Consider the following 18,329-nt stretch of genomic DNA (forward strand, 5'->3'; position numbering starts at 1 on the left):
TTAGTAGGTTATTAATATTGCAAGCATACTCTCTCTCTCTCTCTCTCTCTCTCTCTCTCTCTCTCTCTCTCTCTCTCTCTCTCTCTCTCTCTCTCTCTCTCTCTCTCTCTCTCTCTCTCTGTATTGACCACGTAAAAAGAAAAAACAGCCTCGGCAGGAATTACAGCTATTTCTGAGCCTAAAAAATCCCTGAAGCGAGCAAGGTCTTACGGTATGGAGGAAAAATGCAATAGTGAAAACACTGATAGCAAAATTATATATAGAAGTGATACCAAAATGAAATACAAATTGTGATAAGGTTAACATCTATTTTAGTTTAAGTACACGTTAACACACACACACAAACACACACTCGTCACTTTAGCAGAGCAGAAAAAAACACTCAAAGGGGGGGGGGGGGGTTGAGTGAGGGAGAGAGAACTACGCTGATTGTATGTTCTCCTTTCTCCTTTCTTCCCTATCTCCATTCTCTCCCTCTCTTTCTTCCTTCCCTCCCTCTTTTCCCTCCTTTCCTCCATTAACCTCTCCCTTCTCTCCTCCATATTTTTCCATTACTTGTTTTTTTTTCGCTAGTCCATTCATCCATTGAGAGAGAGAGAGAGAGAGAGAGAGAGAGAGAGAGAGAGAGAAATACTACATACCTGAAGTTTCAGTTAGATGAAATACAGGAATCCATAAAAGTAAAGGTATTTTTGAGATATATATAAATAAAAATAGAGCAGGAGCATTCAGAGTCATCGAGTTCTCTTCGCAATCTGCTCGATCACTTTCCTTCCTCTCTCCCTTCCCCTTGCCTTCCCTCCACCCCTCCCCATCCTATCCCTTTCCTTACTCCTTTTTACCTTCCGTTCCCTTCATTTCCATCCCTTCCTATCCATTCACTTCACTTAATTTTCTTTTTTTTTCCATTCCCTTTTATGTCTGTCATTTCCTTTCCCTTCCTTTACCATTTTTTCGACTTCTTTTATTTTCCTACCCTTCCTTTACTTTTCTCTTATTTTTTATCTTTTCCCTTTTTTTATCATCCCTTCCATTCTTTTCCTTTACTGTCCCATCCCTTTCCTTTCCTTTCCATCCATCCTTTCTTCTTCCCACTTTTAGATCCCTTCCTTTCCTTTACCGGTCTCTCCCTCAATTTCCACTCCCTTACCTTCCAATCCTTCGCCTTCTCTTCCTTTTTCCATTAGTTCAAAAAAATCCCTTTCTTCACTCCCCCTTCCTCAGTTTCCCTTCCATATTCATTTCCTCCTTCCCCTTCCGTTACCTACCTGTACATACACTTTTCTTTTCCCCTCTTCTGGCCCATTCTTTCACTCTTCTTCTCTATCATCCCTTTCCTTTCTTTCCCTTCCTACCTGCTTCCCTCCCTTTATATTTCCTTTCATCTCCTTACACGTCACTTCTCCTCCTCCTCCTTTCTTCTCACGTGTCTTTCTCTTTCTTTTTCCCCCTCGTTTCATTACCCTCCCTTCCCTTCCCTTACATAATGTTTAATTGGTATTCCCCTCCCTTCCCTAACATTCCATCAGCATTCCTTTCCCTTCCCGTCCATTCTTTCCCTTCCTGTTACGGTGAATGCCAAGGAAATCACGTTCTTTCTCCTTCATTAGTATGACACTGACCTCTCTCTCTCTCTCTCTCTCTCTCTCTCTCTCTCTCTCTCTCTCTCTCTCTCTCGCCTTTTTACTCGCTCCTTTTCTACTTCCTTTCCTTTTATTCCTATTTTTTATCTCTTCCTTCTTCTACTTTTTATATTTTTTCCCGTTCCTCTTCCTCCTTCTCTTTATTTTTCTTCTGCTTCCCGTCATTTCTTTCTTCCTCTCTCCTTCCCACTCACTGTATTTTTTTCTTCTTTCTCCACCTCAATTTCTCAAGGATGCCTTAGACAACTCCTTCTCTTTCTTTTCCTTTCTACTCTCCTCCAGCTATTTATCTTCATCACCACCTGCTGAGAGAAAGAGAGAGAGAGAGAGAGAGAGAAGGGCAGAGTTAAAAATAGACAGGAATAAACTACTGTGATATAGAGGAAGAAAAATAAATAGAATGATAACAGAAACATACACACAATAAACTATTAACACACACACACACACACACACACACACACACACACACACACACACACACACACACACACACACACACACACACACACACACACACACACACACACACACACACACACACACACACACACACACACACACACACACACACACACACACACACACACACACACACACACACACACACACACACACACACACACACACACACACACACACACACACACACACACACACACACACACGGCCCGGTAGTTCAGTGGATAGAGCGTCTGCCTCACAACCAGAAGGATTGGGGCTCGATTCCCCGGCCGGGTGAAGATAAGTTGGGTTTATCTTCTTTCACGTGTAGCCCCTGTTCACCTAGCAGTGAGTAGGTACGCGACGTAAGGCGAGGAGTTGTGACCTCGTTGTCGCGGTGTGTTGTGTGTGAGTGGTCTCAGCCCTACCCAAAGATTGGTACTATGAGCACTGTGCTCTTCCGTAGGGGAACGGCTGGCTGTCTCGAGAGAGACCCGCAGCAGACCAAGAAGTGAATTACACACACACACACACACACACACACACACACACACACACACACACACACACACACACACACACAGGTACACACAAACAAAACACACACACTCACCTATTCCATTCTTTACAATATATTCTCCGGGCGCTTTTATTTCATATGCCTGATAAATTTCGGCCTTACTGTCTCTCTCTCTCTCTCTCTCTCTCTCTCTCTCTCTCTCTCTCTCTCTCTCTCTCTCTCTCTCTCTCTCTCTCTCTCTCTCTCTCTCTCTCTCTCTCTCTCTCTCTCTCTCTCTCTCTCTCTCTCTCTCTCTCTCACTCTCTCTCTCTCGCTCTCTCTCTCGCGCTCTCTCTCTCACTCTCTCTCTCTCTCTCTCTCACTCTCTTAGAGAGAGAGAGAGAGAGAGAGAGAGAGAGAGAGAGAGAGAGAGAGAGAGAGAGAAATACCAGGAATCGTTCAATCTTCCAGTCTTACGCAGATGACTCCCAGACCGCCCAAGTATTAACTCCCCGAAGAAAATTTTTTGTTTCGTCCTCAAACTCACGCGCTTCTTAAAATCTTGAGAGAGAGAGAGAATAAATAAATCGATAGATAGATAGATAGACACTTCCCTAAACTAATAACACGTTGGTACAGAAAACAGAAAGGTAGATAGACAGAAGACAAATGGCTCGTTAGAAAGACAGGTAAACACAGGTAGATCGACATAAACAACATAGTCACAAATAAGCACAGACAGGTAAAATGGTAGAAAAACACAGGTAGACACAGGCAAACAATCACAGGAAAGTAAAGAGCCGGCAGTCACAGCTAAGTAGAAAGGTAGACAAAACGCAGGTATATGAACAGATTAGACATGAACATAGGTAGACAAACAGTTAAGATAGATCACACACTTAGACCACTAGGCGAATGGCGTGACAAGGAAAAATGTGAATTGATGCGATGATCTTGTTAAGTCTTGGGAGGTGTCATGCCTCGATTCACATTAAAAGCTATTGACAGAAAGGCCATGCTAACCTTTCTCCTGCACGCTTATTAAACGACATCCCTCCTTAGCTTTGAATACGGTATCGTTGACCTAGGATAAACAAGGTGTAAAAAGCTAGGAATAACAGGACTTCAATAATAACTAGGGAGAGGAGTAAATAGAACAGAGAGAGTATTAGAGGAAAATAGAAAAAAAAATGGACAAGAAAAAAACATAGTGAGGTAGAGAAAAAAACACAGAATAGTTACAGAAAAAAAAACAATAACAAACCAGCAAAAATAAAAATGAGTACACGTATAGGAATAATTTACAATGAACATGAATCCTTCACCTCGTATACATGATGATGATGATAAATAAAGACATTCATATTTTAAGCACGATGAGATTTGACTTAGGTTGAATATATGGAACTGAAAATATGTGAGTAACAAATGAAGTGTAAATAATTAAGCATACAATAAATGGATGAGAGCAACAAAGGGGTAAAAGTGCAACAGGAAGGAACAGAGGAAACGAGAGTAGGGAAAGTTAATGCACGAATATGGAAGAAACAAAAAAAGATGAAAGGCAGGCAGGAAGTGAAGGCAAAAATCTGGGGCTCAAACTTTATCCCCATTCTTTCTTCACGTCCTATTAGATTCTCTCTCTCTCTCTCTCTCTCTCTCTCTCTCTCTCTCTCTCTCTCTCTCTCTCTCTCTCTCTCTCTCTCTCCCCATGCACATACGTCCAAGCTTATAATAAACGTTGAATGTATAGTATGTACGAGAGAGAGAGAGAGAGAGAGAGAGAGATGCATGACCCTCGCCGCCTCAGCATGTTACAGAGAAAGTCGCAGAATTTTTCATATTATGCGACGCTTTCCAAAAATTTATTCACGTGTCTTTCCTCTCTCTCTCTCTCTCTCTCTCTCTCTCTCTCTCTCTCTCTCTCTCTCTCTCTCTCTCCGTCTGGACTATTATCTAATCATCTCCAGCTTTCAGTCCTCTTATCTCCTTCTCCTCCCTCCTTCTTCTGTCTTTTCCTCCTCCTCCTCCTCCTCCTCCTCCTCCTCCTCCTTCCTCCTCCTCCTCCTTCTCCTTCATTTTTTTTATCTCTCCTTTCTTTTCCTTACTCCTTATCTTTTTTAATATGTATTCTTTGGCATTTACCCTTCTACTCTTTCTTCCTCCTGCTCCTCCTTTTCTTCCTCTTCCTCCTCCTTTATTTCCCTTTCTCTTCCTCTCTCTTCAGTCTTAATTCTTTACTTTTCTCTTTTGCTAGACGTCTCTCTCTCTCTCTCTCTCTCTCTCTCTCTCTCTCTCTCTCTCTCTCTCTCTCTCTCTCTCTCTCTCTCTCTCTCTCTCTCTCTCTCTCTTCCATCTTTCTCCATCTTCTTCTTCCCTCCTCTTTTGTCTCTTCCTCCCTCCCGAATCTACATTCTTTACCTCTCCCTCTTTCTTTTCATCCTTTTCTTCTTCCTTCTCCTCTGCCTTCTTCTCCTTCTCGTCTTCTTCCTCGTGTCTCTCACCTCCCTCCTTCATCTTTCATCTGTTTCCTCCTCTCCTCCAACTTAAAGCCCCCTTGACATTTCTTCAAGCCTTCATTTTTTTCAATTTTTGGTTCTCTTTCCCTTTTCCTCACTTTTACTTTTTTATCTTTTTTCTTTCTTTGTTTTATATCTTTTTGTTTTTCTTCTTCACCGTTCTTTTCTTTGTCTTTTCCTCCTACTCTCTCTCTGCAAAAATATCTTCATTACATTGTTACTTTCTTTCTTCCTTTGTTTCTCTCTTAACCTTTCTTCTTCTTCTTCTTCTTCTTCTTTTTTCTTCTTCATGCTTCGAGCGTCCATTTTTTGCTCACTTCTTTATTTTTCTATTTTTTCCTTTTTTTAGTTTTTCTTCTGCTTCTTCATCCTTTTTCTTTTTTCTCTTTCCTTCTTACACCTCTGCAAAAATATCTCCCCTATATTCTTTTTGTTTTTCTCTTCTTTGTACTCTCCCTGAACCTTTCTTTCTCTCTTTCTTCTGCTTTTTCCTTTTTTTCATATTCACATTTTTGTTTTTCATTTCACTCTTTTTCTTTTTCTTTTTTTCTTTTCTTCTTCAAATTCTTTTTCAATCGTCAACGCCTCCATGAACTCAACTCTCTCTCTCTCTCTCTCTCTCTCTCTCTCTCTCTCTCTCTCTCTCTCTCTCTCTCTCTCTCTCTCTCTCTCTCTCTCTCTCTCTCTCTCTCTCTCTCTCTCTCTCTCTCTCTCTCTCTCTCTCTCTCTCTCTCTCTCTCTCTCGCTTCCATCCGTTTCCTTTTCACGTCCCCTTGCCTTCACATTCGGTTTTCGTCCTCTTCGGTGCACTCCTCTTCCTCTTCCTCCTCCTCCTCCTCCTCCTCCTCCTCCTCCTCCTCCTCCTGCTTCTCCTCTTCTTCTTCTTCTTCCCCTTGAAAGGAACAGTTGTATTCTAGTCGTGAACAACCTTCGCACTTTCAACGCTCGTTTCATTTTTCTCTTCTCTCATCTTGTTCTTCCCCTCCTCATATTCTTCTTCCTCCTCCTCCTCTTCTGTATTCTCCAGCTCCGTTTCCTCCTCCTCCTCCTTCATCTTCTATTTTTTTCCTCCTTGCAACCTATTTTCGCATTTCCGGTCATTGCTTTTCTTTGTTTTTCTTTTTCTTTTCTTTTATTATTTTTCTTCTACTTTTTCTTTGTGAGTTTGGGGAGGGGCGAGGTAAGGGAGGAGTTTTAAAGATCACATGTTGAGAGGATTGGAGGTTAAAGAAGCAGATCAAGTAAAGACGTCAGGAATTAGAATAAAACAAATAAAACACACACAAAAAGTTGCAATGTTCTTTTAATTTTGGTTCTTTCTTGAGATCTTAAAAGAGAAATGCACTCTTTTTTTTGTATTTCTCCTCTTGATTATTTTTTTCTCTTTGTTGTCATGAAATAAAGAAAATGCATATATGCACTTTTCAACCTTTTTTTTTTCGGTAGCTGTTGTATATTTTTTGTCCTGTTTCATCGACCTCTTTTTAATATTCTCTCTCTCTCTCTCTCTCTCTCTCTCTCTCTCTCTCTCTCTCTCTCTCTCTCTCTCTCTCTCTCTCTCTCTCTCTCTCTCTCTCTCTCTCTCTCTCTCTCTCTCTCCCGGGAGTGAGGTGTCAGTAAATGGGAGTGAGGGAAAGGTAAAGAGTAATGGAGACGGAGGAGGAGGAGCAGGAGGAGGAGGAAGAGGAAGAGGAGGAGGAGGAGGAGGAGAAGGAGGAGGAGGAGGAGGAGGAGGAGGAAGAAGGGGAGCTCAAGGTTAAGAAAAAAATAAAACTGGAAAAACGAAGGTAGTAAAAAAGAACATATGAAAAAGAATGTTGGAAAAAGTAAGATAATAAACAAATATTTGAGTAAAGAAATATAATAAATGGAGGGAGGAAAGACGGAGACGAAAAAAATAAAAGAAAAGTAAGAAGCATGCAAAGTAGGAATACAGATAAAACACAATAAGGAAAGGAAAGGCATATGAAAGGAAGATATAAAGGGAGGAAAGGGAAATTTAAGAAGGGAGTAAAGGAAGGAAGGAGGAAAAGTATCTAGAAATAAATGAAGGAGAGAGAGAGAGAGAGAGAGAGAGAGAGAGAGAGAGAGAGAGAGAGAGAGAGAGACATCCTCTGAATATTATATAAAAAAAAACAGGGATGCTAATGATGTAGAAAAGGGAAATAAAAGATGTAAGAAAAAAACCCTCTTTGAAAAGCTGAATAACATGAAAAGACGGATAAAAATGTCGAAAGAAGAAGAAGTGGAAAGGAGAAGAATAAGAATAAGAATAAGAACAAGACAAGTACGAAAGATATTGACTAAGCAAAAGAAAAGAATATGAGGAAATAAATCTTACGACAGCATAATAAAAGATGAACGAACAGAAACAGATATGAAAAGAAAAGAATAAGAGGAAGATAAGATGAAAGAGACGAGAAGGAGACAGAAAGTAAAGAAAAAGATGAAACTAGTCTAAGAATAGATGAGGAGAAAAATGGGGATAGGAAAATACCAAAGGACAAATAGATGAATAGAAGATGAATAAAAAATAGAAGAGGAAAATGAAAGAAGGAAGATAAGGAGAACACAATGAATAAAAGAAAATAACGTGAGAGAAATTAAGAAAAGCAGAAGAAAAGATGAAGAAGGAAAGAATTCGAGGATAGGAAAATACAGAAGAACAGAGACTTGAAGTTGGCGGAAGAAGAAAACAGATGCGGAAAATGGAGGAAAAGGTAAAGGAAGGTTGAAGAGATGGAGGACAATAGGGAGAACAAGGTGAAGAGAGCAGAATAACAGATGGGCAGGTGAAGAAGATGGAGGATGAAGAGGGTGAAGATGGATGCGAGGTGGAAGACGAATAGGAGGAGGAGGAGGAGGAGGAGGAGGAGGAGGAGGAGGGAAGAAGAACAAAGGGAGGAAGTGCAGAATAAAACGCGTGTGAAATTACTTGTTCTTGGAAAATTAGAGCTAACGCCTCACAAGAGAACCACCAAGTTTTAATTATATCCCTGATCTCTCTCTCTCTCTCTCTCTCTCTCTCTCTCTCTCTCTCTCTCTCTCTCTCTCTCTCTCTCTCTCTCTCTCTCTCTCTCTCTCTCTCTCTCTCTCTCTCTCTCTCTTTAATTTCTTTTTTATTTCAATTCTTTGCTATTCATCATTCAATTTTTTCCTTCTCTTTCTTACATCCAGTTTCGTGACCCTTCCTTCATTTTCTCATTCCTTCTTTCCTTCTTTCTGTCTCTTCATACTTCTTTCCATCTCTCCTTTTCCCTATTGCAATTTTTCTCCATTCTATTCTTTTCTCCCTATTCCTCTATTTTTTTTTTCTTTCCTCATTTTACATCTCCCCTTTCCTATTGCAACCTCTTTCCATTCTCTTCGGCCATCTCTTTCTTCTTTCCTCCCTTGTCCTTTCCTTTTCCTATCGTAATCTCTTTCCATATTCTTCAGCCTTTTCCTTTCCTTCTGTCCTTACTTTTTTTCCCTCCTTTTACCTTTTCTTTTTCCTACTGCAATTCCTTTCCATTCTCTCCAGTATCTTTTCCTTTTTCCCTTCATTTATTTTCCCTCCTTTTATTTCTTCATTCTCTCCATGCATCTTCTTTCCTTTCTATTCCTTCCTTTTACCTCACCCCTTTCCTGTTGCAATCTCTACTCCCTCCAGTCTTCATTCTTTCCATTTTTCTCCCTTTCCTACCACTCCCTCTCGCCACACATTCCTTCTTTCCTTCCGTTTCCCTTCCTTCTATACTTTCCCTCCTCCTTTCACCTCCCCTTTTCCTATTGCAATCTCTCTCCATTCTCCCCGGCCATCTCTTCCTTCTTTCCTCCAAATGCTGAAGTCAACCAAAAAGACCTGAGGAAAAAGAGCTAAGACTTCACGTTCCCCACTTATAAGACTCGATGTTGGGGCTTCGAGGCTTCACTCTACCGCCGAACCAACCCTCCAATCTCCCAGTAAGGCTTCATTAGGTGTTCGAACGAGGCGACGCTCCATACGAGGCTTTGAAAAGGAGGCTAAACGACCGATTTTCTTGCACGTTCCAAAAAAAGGAGAAAAGAGAAAAAATGGTTCGTGAAATTGAAAATCGTGCGAAGCGAAAGAAGAGTGAGAAAAATACGAAATGACTTGAAATTTCCTAGTAGCAGTTGAGAGAGAGAGAGAGAGAGAGAGAGAGAGAGAGAGAGAGAGTCATATTTTTGAAGTGGGAAATTATGGGCCGTCAGGAGAAAATAACATTGGGGGCGAAGATAAGTAGCTGATGAAAGATAAGACAGAGAAGGAAAATGAAGAAAAGAAGAATAAATGTCACGAGAACCAAAAAATGTGCTTCCCCGTAAATAAAAAAATAAAAAACGCGGAAAATATGAAACTGAACCGCAAAACCAAGAAATAATAAGAAAATATACATAAAACTTAGTGAAATCATGGAGCTAGGATAGGACTAGAGGCTGAAGAGTGGGGAAAGGGATGCCATTCTGGTCTGCCGGCGGCCATACTGATATTGACGGAAGGCAGGTGACAGCCAGCGCTCCCTTGCCCAGCCCTGACCTGACCATACACTAGATTTGACCCAAACCGGCTGCTCTCTTCATTCATTCATTCAGCATACACTGAGCCTGCTGGATGGACGTGTCAGCGCGTGTTAAGGAAAAATAGAAGAAAGATGCCTGTCTGATGTGCCGCTTATGGTTATACGGCAGGACTGTTTTTGGGAAAGTGACGCATGTGGGAGGGTGCAGTAATAATCCCACAGTTAGACAATTTTCTGCTGCCTATAAGAAGTTACCGGTACATGATGATACGCAAGATATTGCGAGTGGTAACTGCCTCCCCCCACGGAATCTGCACCTATAATAACTGTACCTGGCAGTGTAATGATGCAGTGAGGGCATTCTGTAAACATTATAAACATTTATCTTGTGAAAAACAGAGTTAACGTTAAACAACTAAAGTACATGCAGATAATACAAAGGAAAATGATTACGTGTACATTCTCACTGCCTCACACCTATCGAAGTGCTCCAACAAAATTCTTGCCTACATTGCCGTTGTTGTGCCCAGATCGGCGCAAGCGTCCCGATTCGTCCCAGGCGGAAGATTCATTACGTGCTTTTGTCTTGCTCGTGTACGTATGTTCTACTACAAGTTGGTATTAGCAGAAAGTGTGTCTCTGGTGTTACTGTCATTTGTTGGAGTTGAAAATGACCCAAGAAGCAGTAGTAAAGAATGAAAAATATCATGTTGACATGATATAAACGTCTGTTTACAAACTGCCAAATATATCAGTTTAAATCGCCGTGCATCGGAATACATTGGAAGAAAGTTTTTCTCTCTTGTCTGTGTGATGTGTTGCAACTGAAAACGACCCAATAAACAGCAGTATCATGTGTTGGAGAATGTTTACAAGGCTTCCCCCGGGTCGAATCTGGACTGGGAACATTTAGGCAACACCGGCTTTGTCGTGCAGTCTAGGAATATCTCTGCATTACGTACAAGGCCTGCATTGACGCTTTAACAATGGGAGGCGCCACTGCCTTCTCACATCCATCCTCTTATCAATCTTAGAAACAAAAGAAGATCAGCATATTCTACAGACGACGTAATAAATATATATGTAACAACGTGTAACATTGGCGGCTTCGTCTTGTAGTCTAGGAAAATCTTTCCATTGCAAGGCTTGTATTGACGCTTTAACCTTGAGAGGCGCCACTGCCTCCTCCATAACCTCCCTTATCAATCTCTAAAGCAAAGGAAGGTCAATATATCCTTCAGACGACGTAGTAAATATATGTGCAACAAGTGAAAACTTTTTAGAAAATTTATGGCCAGCACAAAAGCTCCACATTTTACACCGGGGAGAGTGGACTTCCATAACGTTGTAAGTGCAGTCTTACAGACTTATGTCAATAAAAACATATTCTATAATCTCAGCGATCGTACATAGAGCCCCTTGTAAATCCCTAACACTTACTAACTAAGGCAGTTGCCGAAAAATATTTGCAGGTGAGGTGTCACTATACAGGGAAACAGATCACCGCCATGTTGCAGGACAGAGTTAGAGCAAGGAGCCGCCAGATGTACACAAAACTAATTCATTTCATTTGCCAGTAGCACACACACACTCTCTCTCTCTCTCTCTCTCTCTCTCTCTCCATCTCCACGTACGTATGGGCATTTAAGTATTATAATTTTCGTACGTACATCTGATTTTTTAATATATTACTTATTTATGTTTTAAATAAAAGTAAGGTTATGATAATACATGTGTGTAATACCCATCCAACTTTCATGGAAGTACCACAGAGCGCATTGTGACAAGCGGGCGGGGCATCAGCCGGACGGACAGACCTCACTTCCTGGTGAAGAGCGCGGCGAGCAGGGCCTCTCGCCCCATCCTGCCGCCATGAGTGACATAAAACTCAGAACATAAAAACAAGTGCAAAATAACCAAAAGAGAAAAATATAGTAAAGGGATAAAAGGATAAAAACATAATAAAATATAGCTCATTACATGGAAAAATAAGTGTGAAGTGACCAAAAGAGAAAAAGACAATAGAAATAAACAAGGAACATGGAAACTACGAAATAACCGAAGCACCGGAGAAAAGAAAAACGAAAATCCAAAACATGGAAACAAACGCAAAATATACAAAACAGAAATAAAAAGAAACCGAGAACATGGAAACGAGGATAATATGACCAAAAAAACAGGCAATAAAAATGGAAAGAGGAAGAAGAGAAGAAGAGAAATTGAAGACAGAAAAATAAACGATGATAAGAAAAGAATGTAAAAGTAAATAAAATCGAGAATGCAATCAATAATCATCACCGGAACTTTGAAAATAGCCCGAGATGTAAAGAGAATAAATGGGTACATAGAAAATAAAACTATCCAACGTTCATGGACATAAGAAAAAAAAATAAAGAGGTTGAAGAAAAGAAAGAAAAAAACAAAACTCCCTCAGAGCAAGAAACTGATTCCCAAAACTTAAAAAAAGAAGCAAGAAACGAAAAATAAATGCAACTCTTGATACAGTTTTGAAAATGCAGCGTTCATCCCCGTCAGGAAGGGAAGAAAAAGCAAAAACAAAAAGGAAGAAAAAAAGTACAATGAAACAGAAATACACACACTGGTCCTTGAAAGCTAAAACCAACAAGAAGAAAAGGAAAATAAAATAAAGCGAGAAATCATGTAACGCAGAACAACAAGTGAAAAAAAATGAAAAAAAAGAAAACCGCAGCAAAAACATGATGAAAAGGCAAAAAGCAACAACAAAAAAAATGAATAATGAAACCCAAAAATACTAAAACTGATCCTTGAAATGCAGAAAGGAACCAGAAAAGGAGAAAAAAAATCATAGGAAAAGTAGGACAAAAAAAAAATATTATACTTGACCAACCCACAAAAAATGGAAAAAAATAAACAGGAAAAGTAACAAAAAAAAAAAAAAAAACACGAGACCAACCCACACAAAAAAACAGGAACATAAAGAAAAAGAACAAAAAACACATGCAAAAAAATGAATACGAAAGCAACCCAGAACGTGACAGAAAAAAAACAGGAAAAGTAGAGAAAAGAAATAAAAAACCCAACAAAAATCGCTCAAAAAAGTGACAAAAAAACAGGAAAGGAAGAGAAAAGAAATTGAAACCATCCCAAAAATGTAATTACACTTCGCTTCTCCGCTCCCCTCCGCCCCCCTAAATGCCCCTCCCTCAAAAAAAAAAAAAAAAAAAAAAAAAAAGAGTGTGATGGAAATTCAGACGCATAGAAATGGGCTTTCGGTGCCACGCGTCAGTCAATCAATTAAGGCACATACAAGGAATTAACTGTGTCTGTCTGTCTATCAGTCACTCGGATACTGCAGTTCGCCTGTTTGTCTCTCTGTCCATTCATGTATCTGTTAAAACTTTGCCATTTACTTACGTCTAAAAAAAAAATAAAGACTATTTTCTCATTTGTCTATCTTATTATTTATTTTTGCAACTCTATATTAATTTTTTACTTATTTATCAATCAGTCACCAAGAGTTATTTTACCTTATCTATCAATTTATCTATCTGTTTGTCTATTTATCTTTTTACTTAACCATCTATCTATCTTTTATCTCTTTTACTTTTTGCATTTTCATCACATATTTGCTTATTCACTTTTCAATGTAGCTCATCAATCTATCCATCTATTCGTCTATCTATCAACTGTTCTCCCTTTCTTATCAGTACCCAAATACCTTTCAATCTCTTTACCTACCAATTCATCTATCTGTTATGTCTTTCCGTTGTGCTTTCATCCCGTCATTGCTTACTCACTTATCAATCTGCTCCAATACACGTCTGCCTTGCTTATGCTGTTACCTCTGTATTCTAATGAACGTGAGAGGATGCAGTTGTGAGTGGGAGAGAGGGGAGACGGGGGAGGAGGGGAGGGGGGGATGTATCTAGTTTGCTGGGAAAGTGTGTGTGAGTGGACTCATGACAGTAGATAAGAGCACGTAAAAGAGTGTTATTTGGCGATAGGAAAGCTTAGGAAAGGAGAGATAGAGGAGAGGGGGGTGAGAGTGGATGTGTGAGTGGATGAGGCTTTTAGGAGTTCAGGGGAGTGGATAAGTGCTAATGGCAGTATAAAAAGGTAAATTGGGAGACATTTCAGTGAGGGAGAAAGGGAGGGAGAGTGGGTAAGGGAGAGCACGTATGGAGAGAGACAGAGACGGAGATAGGGTGGATGGAGGTATGTATGGAAGAGGAAGAGAAGGGGGAGAAGTGGATAATGAGGGAAAGGAAGGGAAGGGCGTAAGGGAGTGCATGGGGGAGGTGTGAATGGAAGGAGAGAGAGCGTGAAAGTGGATAGGAAGGGGACGGAAGGGGAGGGTAGGGGAGAGGATAGTGGGTATGGAAAAAAAAGTTAAAGAGAGAAGGAGAGATAAAACGAAAGAGAGGGCGTGAGGGAGCGGATGAAGGAGGTGTGGAGGGAAGAGAAAGAGCGTGAAAGTGAATGGCGAGGGAGAGGAGGGAAGGTAGTCGGGAGGAGACGAGTGGATTGGGGTCACAGGTGGGTGTAGTTAAGTAGATGGTGAGGTACAGTAAAAAGTGATGGCCCATAACGGCTCATGTATGGCCCTAACGATACACTTCCCGCGGGTTAGGAGGCTGAGGGGATGTTACGAGGAGCCAAGGGTGGATAGAGGGTGAGGGGGAAGGGAGAGGCGTTGATAGGGGTGATGGTTAGCGTTGATAGGAGGAGCTGGAAGAGCGATGGAAGATATGCTGGGATAAATGGCAGAGGTAAAGGGGAAGGAAAGATGGTGTGGTTGGAGAGGTGAGTAAGGGTAGGAATAGAAGGGTACTCACGCCAATAAGAGTTGAAGTTGAGGGTGCTGGATGGAAGGGAAGCCGCGAGGACGAGTAGCGGGCTTTCTTTTCACTCTTTTTGTTGCCCTTGAGCCGCCTCCTTTGTTGTAAAAAAAAGAAGGAGAGTATGTGTTAAGGGTGTTTGAGAGGGACAGAAGGGGAGAAAAGGAATAGCAACAGAGGTAGATAGGAGATAGTATAGGGTTAAAAGAACACAAAAGAATGGAAGGTTGGTAAGGTTGAGGTGATGATGAGGAAAGAGAACAAAGAGGAAACTAGGGAAAGGGAAGCAAGAGATAATGGCAGGGGTAGGTAGAAAAAAAATATTAGGGGTAAAGGAACAAAAAAGAATAGTTGGTCAGTGAGGTTGAGGTGATGAACTAAGTAAAGAAGACCAAGGGGAAGCTAAAGAAGACAGGAGTGATAAGATTTGGGTGGGGCGAAGGGAGTGATGAGGAGACTTTAATGACGGAAAGAAGGTTGTTAAGAGTTGATACCAAGGATACAAAGATAAAGCAAGGAGAAAGAGGAGTCATGAGGTAGGTGAAAAGGAGTCCAAGGGAAGGGGAAGAAGGTGGGAGGGATGATAACAGAAGGGAAGGTGACTGTGGGAGGTGGCGACGGTGGTGGTGGTGGTGGAGGTAGTGATTGTAAAGCGGATAACAAGAGCGCAGAGAAGACAGAGGAAGAGGAGAGGAAAGGAGAGGAGAGGAGAGGAATGCGGAAATACAATGAGGAAGCTAAGGGAAATGAAAGAGGAACGCAAGGAAAAGCAAGAAAAATGCGAAACTGCGGAAAACAAGGAGGAACGATGTTGGTAAAATGTTAAAATCAATGAGAAGGAAAAGGAGGGTGTTTTAGAGGGGGAAATGGTACTGGTGGTGGTGATGGTAAACGAGTCAATAGAAAGGGACTCTTTGTGGTAGATAAGCAGGAAATGAGAGTGGGAATAGAGGGGCAATAAGGGTAAGCGGAAGAAGGAAAGGAACGAGGAAGACTGTCATAGGGCTAGCGGAGGAGAGAATGGAGGGAGGTTATATATGTAGAGGAGTTATCGTTAAGAGACTAGTAAGGAATGGGATGTTGAATATACGACGAAGAGAGAAGGAGGAGGAGGGGGAATGGTGGGGAAGAAGTTTATGTGAGGGAAGAGGCGGGGGAGGAGAAGAAAATGGGAGGGAAGGGTAAGCTGTGAAGAAGATTATGAAGGGGAGGAGGCTGGAAGAGGAGAGGAAGAGAGGGATGTTGTATATGTGGATAGGATGCGAAGGAAAAGGAGGAGGTGAAGGAGGTCTGAGAAGGAGGAAAGTTAGAAAAGGAAGGAAGGGAAGGTGGATGCTGTATATGGGGATGGGATGCGAAGGAAAAGGAGGAGGTGAAAGAGGTCTGAGAAGGGGGAAAGTTAGAAAGGGAGGAGGGAAAGGAAAGGAAAAGAAAATAAGGGAATGGAGAAGGAAGGGTGAGGAAGAAGTGTGAGGGAGGCGTGTAGGAAAGAAGAATGAAGGTAAGGAGAAGGAGGAGGTAGATAGAACGGGGGAGGGAAGGTGTTGGGATCCAGGAGAGAACAGGAAGCGGCCAAGTCGTGAGAAACAGGAGAGAACTTTTAAAATCCACGTCACAACTTCCGAAGACACGAGTTGAAGACGAAGAATAACATAACAAACATAAGACTGAGACACACAAAAAATGACACTTTGGAAAACATCAAAAGAAAAAGAAAACCAATGAAAAAAAGCTAAATTATCAAATCTACGCCATGTTAGAGAGAGAGAGAGAGAGAGAGAGAGAGAGAGAGAGAGAGAGAGAGAGAGAGAGATGGGGGGGTGGGGGGGCACAGGCATTCAACAACTATTTCTTCTGTCTAGATATTTTTCTTCTCAGCGTTTCAATTACAGGACGGCGAGAGGTTAGCGGGCGACCAGAGTCTCATTCAGAAGAGTAGGAGGAGGAGGAAGAGGAACAAGAGGTTGAAGAGGAAAAGGAGACGAAGAAGATGAACGAAAAAAAGACGAGGACTGAAAAGGAAGACGTGCAGGAAGAGAAGGTGTAAGAAGAAGAGGAGGAAGTGGAGTAAGAGTAGGAGGAGGAGGAGGAGGAGGAGGAGGAGGAGGAGGACGCGACCATGCAAACGACGCAAAAAGTGACAAAATGTTGCGTTTACGGCACTGAAGGACCTCCAGGATACTCTTCTTCCTCCTCTTCCTCCTCCTCCTCCTCCTCCTCCTTTACCTTCCATCCTCCTCTTCTTCTATGCTTTCTTTCTCCTCTTTTCTTTCTCCTCATATTTTTACATTTCTTCTTTATCATCTTCTCCTCCACCTTATCTCCTTCTCACTTGGGAAAACGCGGAAAGGGAGGGGAAAGAGGACGAAAGAGAGAGAAAAAGAGAGAAAGAGAAAGAGAGAGAGAGAGAGATGAATGATGAACAGCGATGAATAGTGATGAGTGTAGACATAAGTCGGTGAGGTGTTGCAGGAATGTGAGATGCCCGGAGAAATGGCGAGAGAGGTGAACAGATGTGGAGGAGAAGGGAGGAAGGGGTGAAGGGTAGGTGGTGGAGATGGGGTGAATGAAGAGAGAAAGTAAGATAAAGGGTGCGAAGATAGGTGAGTGTGGGTTAGGATGGGGAAGAACAGAGGCAGGTAAATGAAAAAAAAGGGGGAAATGATGAAGGGGTAAAGAAAGGAGGTGGAGGAGAAGAGGGGAAAAAGAAGAGAACAGGTAAGGTAAGGTATGGAGAGGGATAAGGTTAGGATAAAGGGTAAGGTAAGGATTGAGTATATAGGTTAGGTTAGGTGTGAAGGAAAGGTAGAAGCAGGTAAATGGAAAGGGAGGAAGAAGGGAAGGGGAAAAGAGGAGAGGGGGGAGTGAGGACAGGTATGGTAAGGTACGGATTAAGAGTGAGTAGACAGGTAAGGTTAGGTGTAATGGAAGGGGAGAAGCAGGTAAATGGGAAAGGATGAAGGGATGAAGGGAGGAGATGGAGGGGGGTGAAGGGAAGAGCTAAGTGAAGGTATAGATTAAAGAGTAGGTAGGCAGATAAGGTTAGGTGTGGGAAAAGAGCAAGAGCAAGCAAATAAGAAAGACGGGAAAGGGGTGAATAAGTAAGAGAGCAGGTGGATGAGATGGGTTGATATACAGAACAGGTAAGGGAAGGAAAATATTTAAGGCGTGTGAGAACAAAAAAAAGAGATGAAGAGGGACAAAGAGAAAGAGGATGAGGAGGTGAAAGAGGAGGACACGAGGAGAGGAGATTGGAGAAAGCGGAGAACAAGAGAGCAGAGAAGAGAGAGGATGAGGAGAGGAATGGAGAGAGGAGAGGAGACGAATGCGGAAACAAGATAAGGAAGAGGAGGAGGATGAAAGAGGAGCAAGAGGAAGAGCAAGAGAGCAGGAAAAATGCGAAACAGAGGAAAACAAGGAGGAACGATAAACAGGAGCAGGAGGGAAAGGAGGAGAAGGATAAGAAGGAAAATTAGGTGCAAGAGTAGGAGGAGGAAGAGAAAGAGGACACGGCGAGAGAGGTTAAATATGTTGCATGCAGCCAAGTGGCGTGAGAATAAACATTGACACAAACATTAATAATTGCAACGAACCGGAAACGTCAACACAACCACTGGACAAACAAACACGACACTATCACACACACACACACACACAATGCAGGCTTCGTTAATACTAATCTAAACACTCGAACACATACATACACGCACACACGTACACAGACACAAGCAGAGACAGCCAAACACGCACACGAACACACACACACACACACACACACACACACACACACACACACACACACACACACACACACACACACACACACACACATACACACAATGCACGTTTCGACAATACTAATCTAAACACACAAACACATA

This window comes from Eriocheir sinensis, chromosome 25 (assembly GCF_024679095.1).
Source record: "Eriocheir sinensis breed Jianghai 21 chromosome 25, ASM2467909v1, whole genome shotgun sequence".
Lineage (NCBI taxonomy): Eukaryota > Metazoa > Arthropoda > Malacostraca > Decapoda > Varunidae > Eriocheir > Eriocheir sinensis.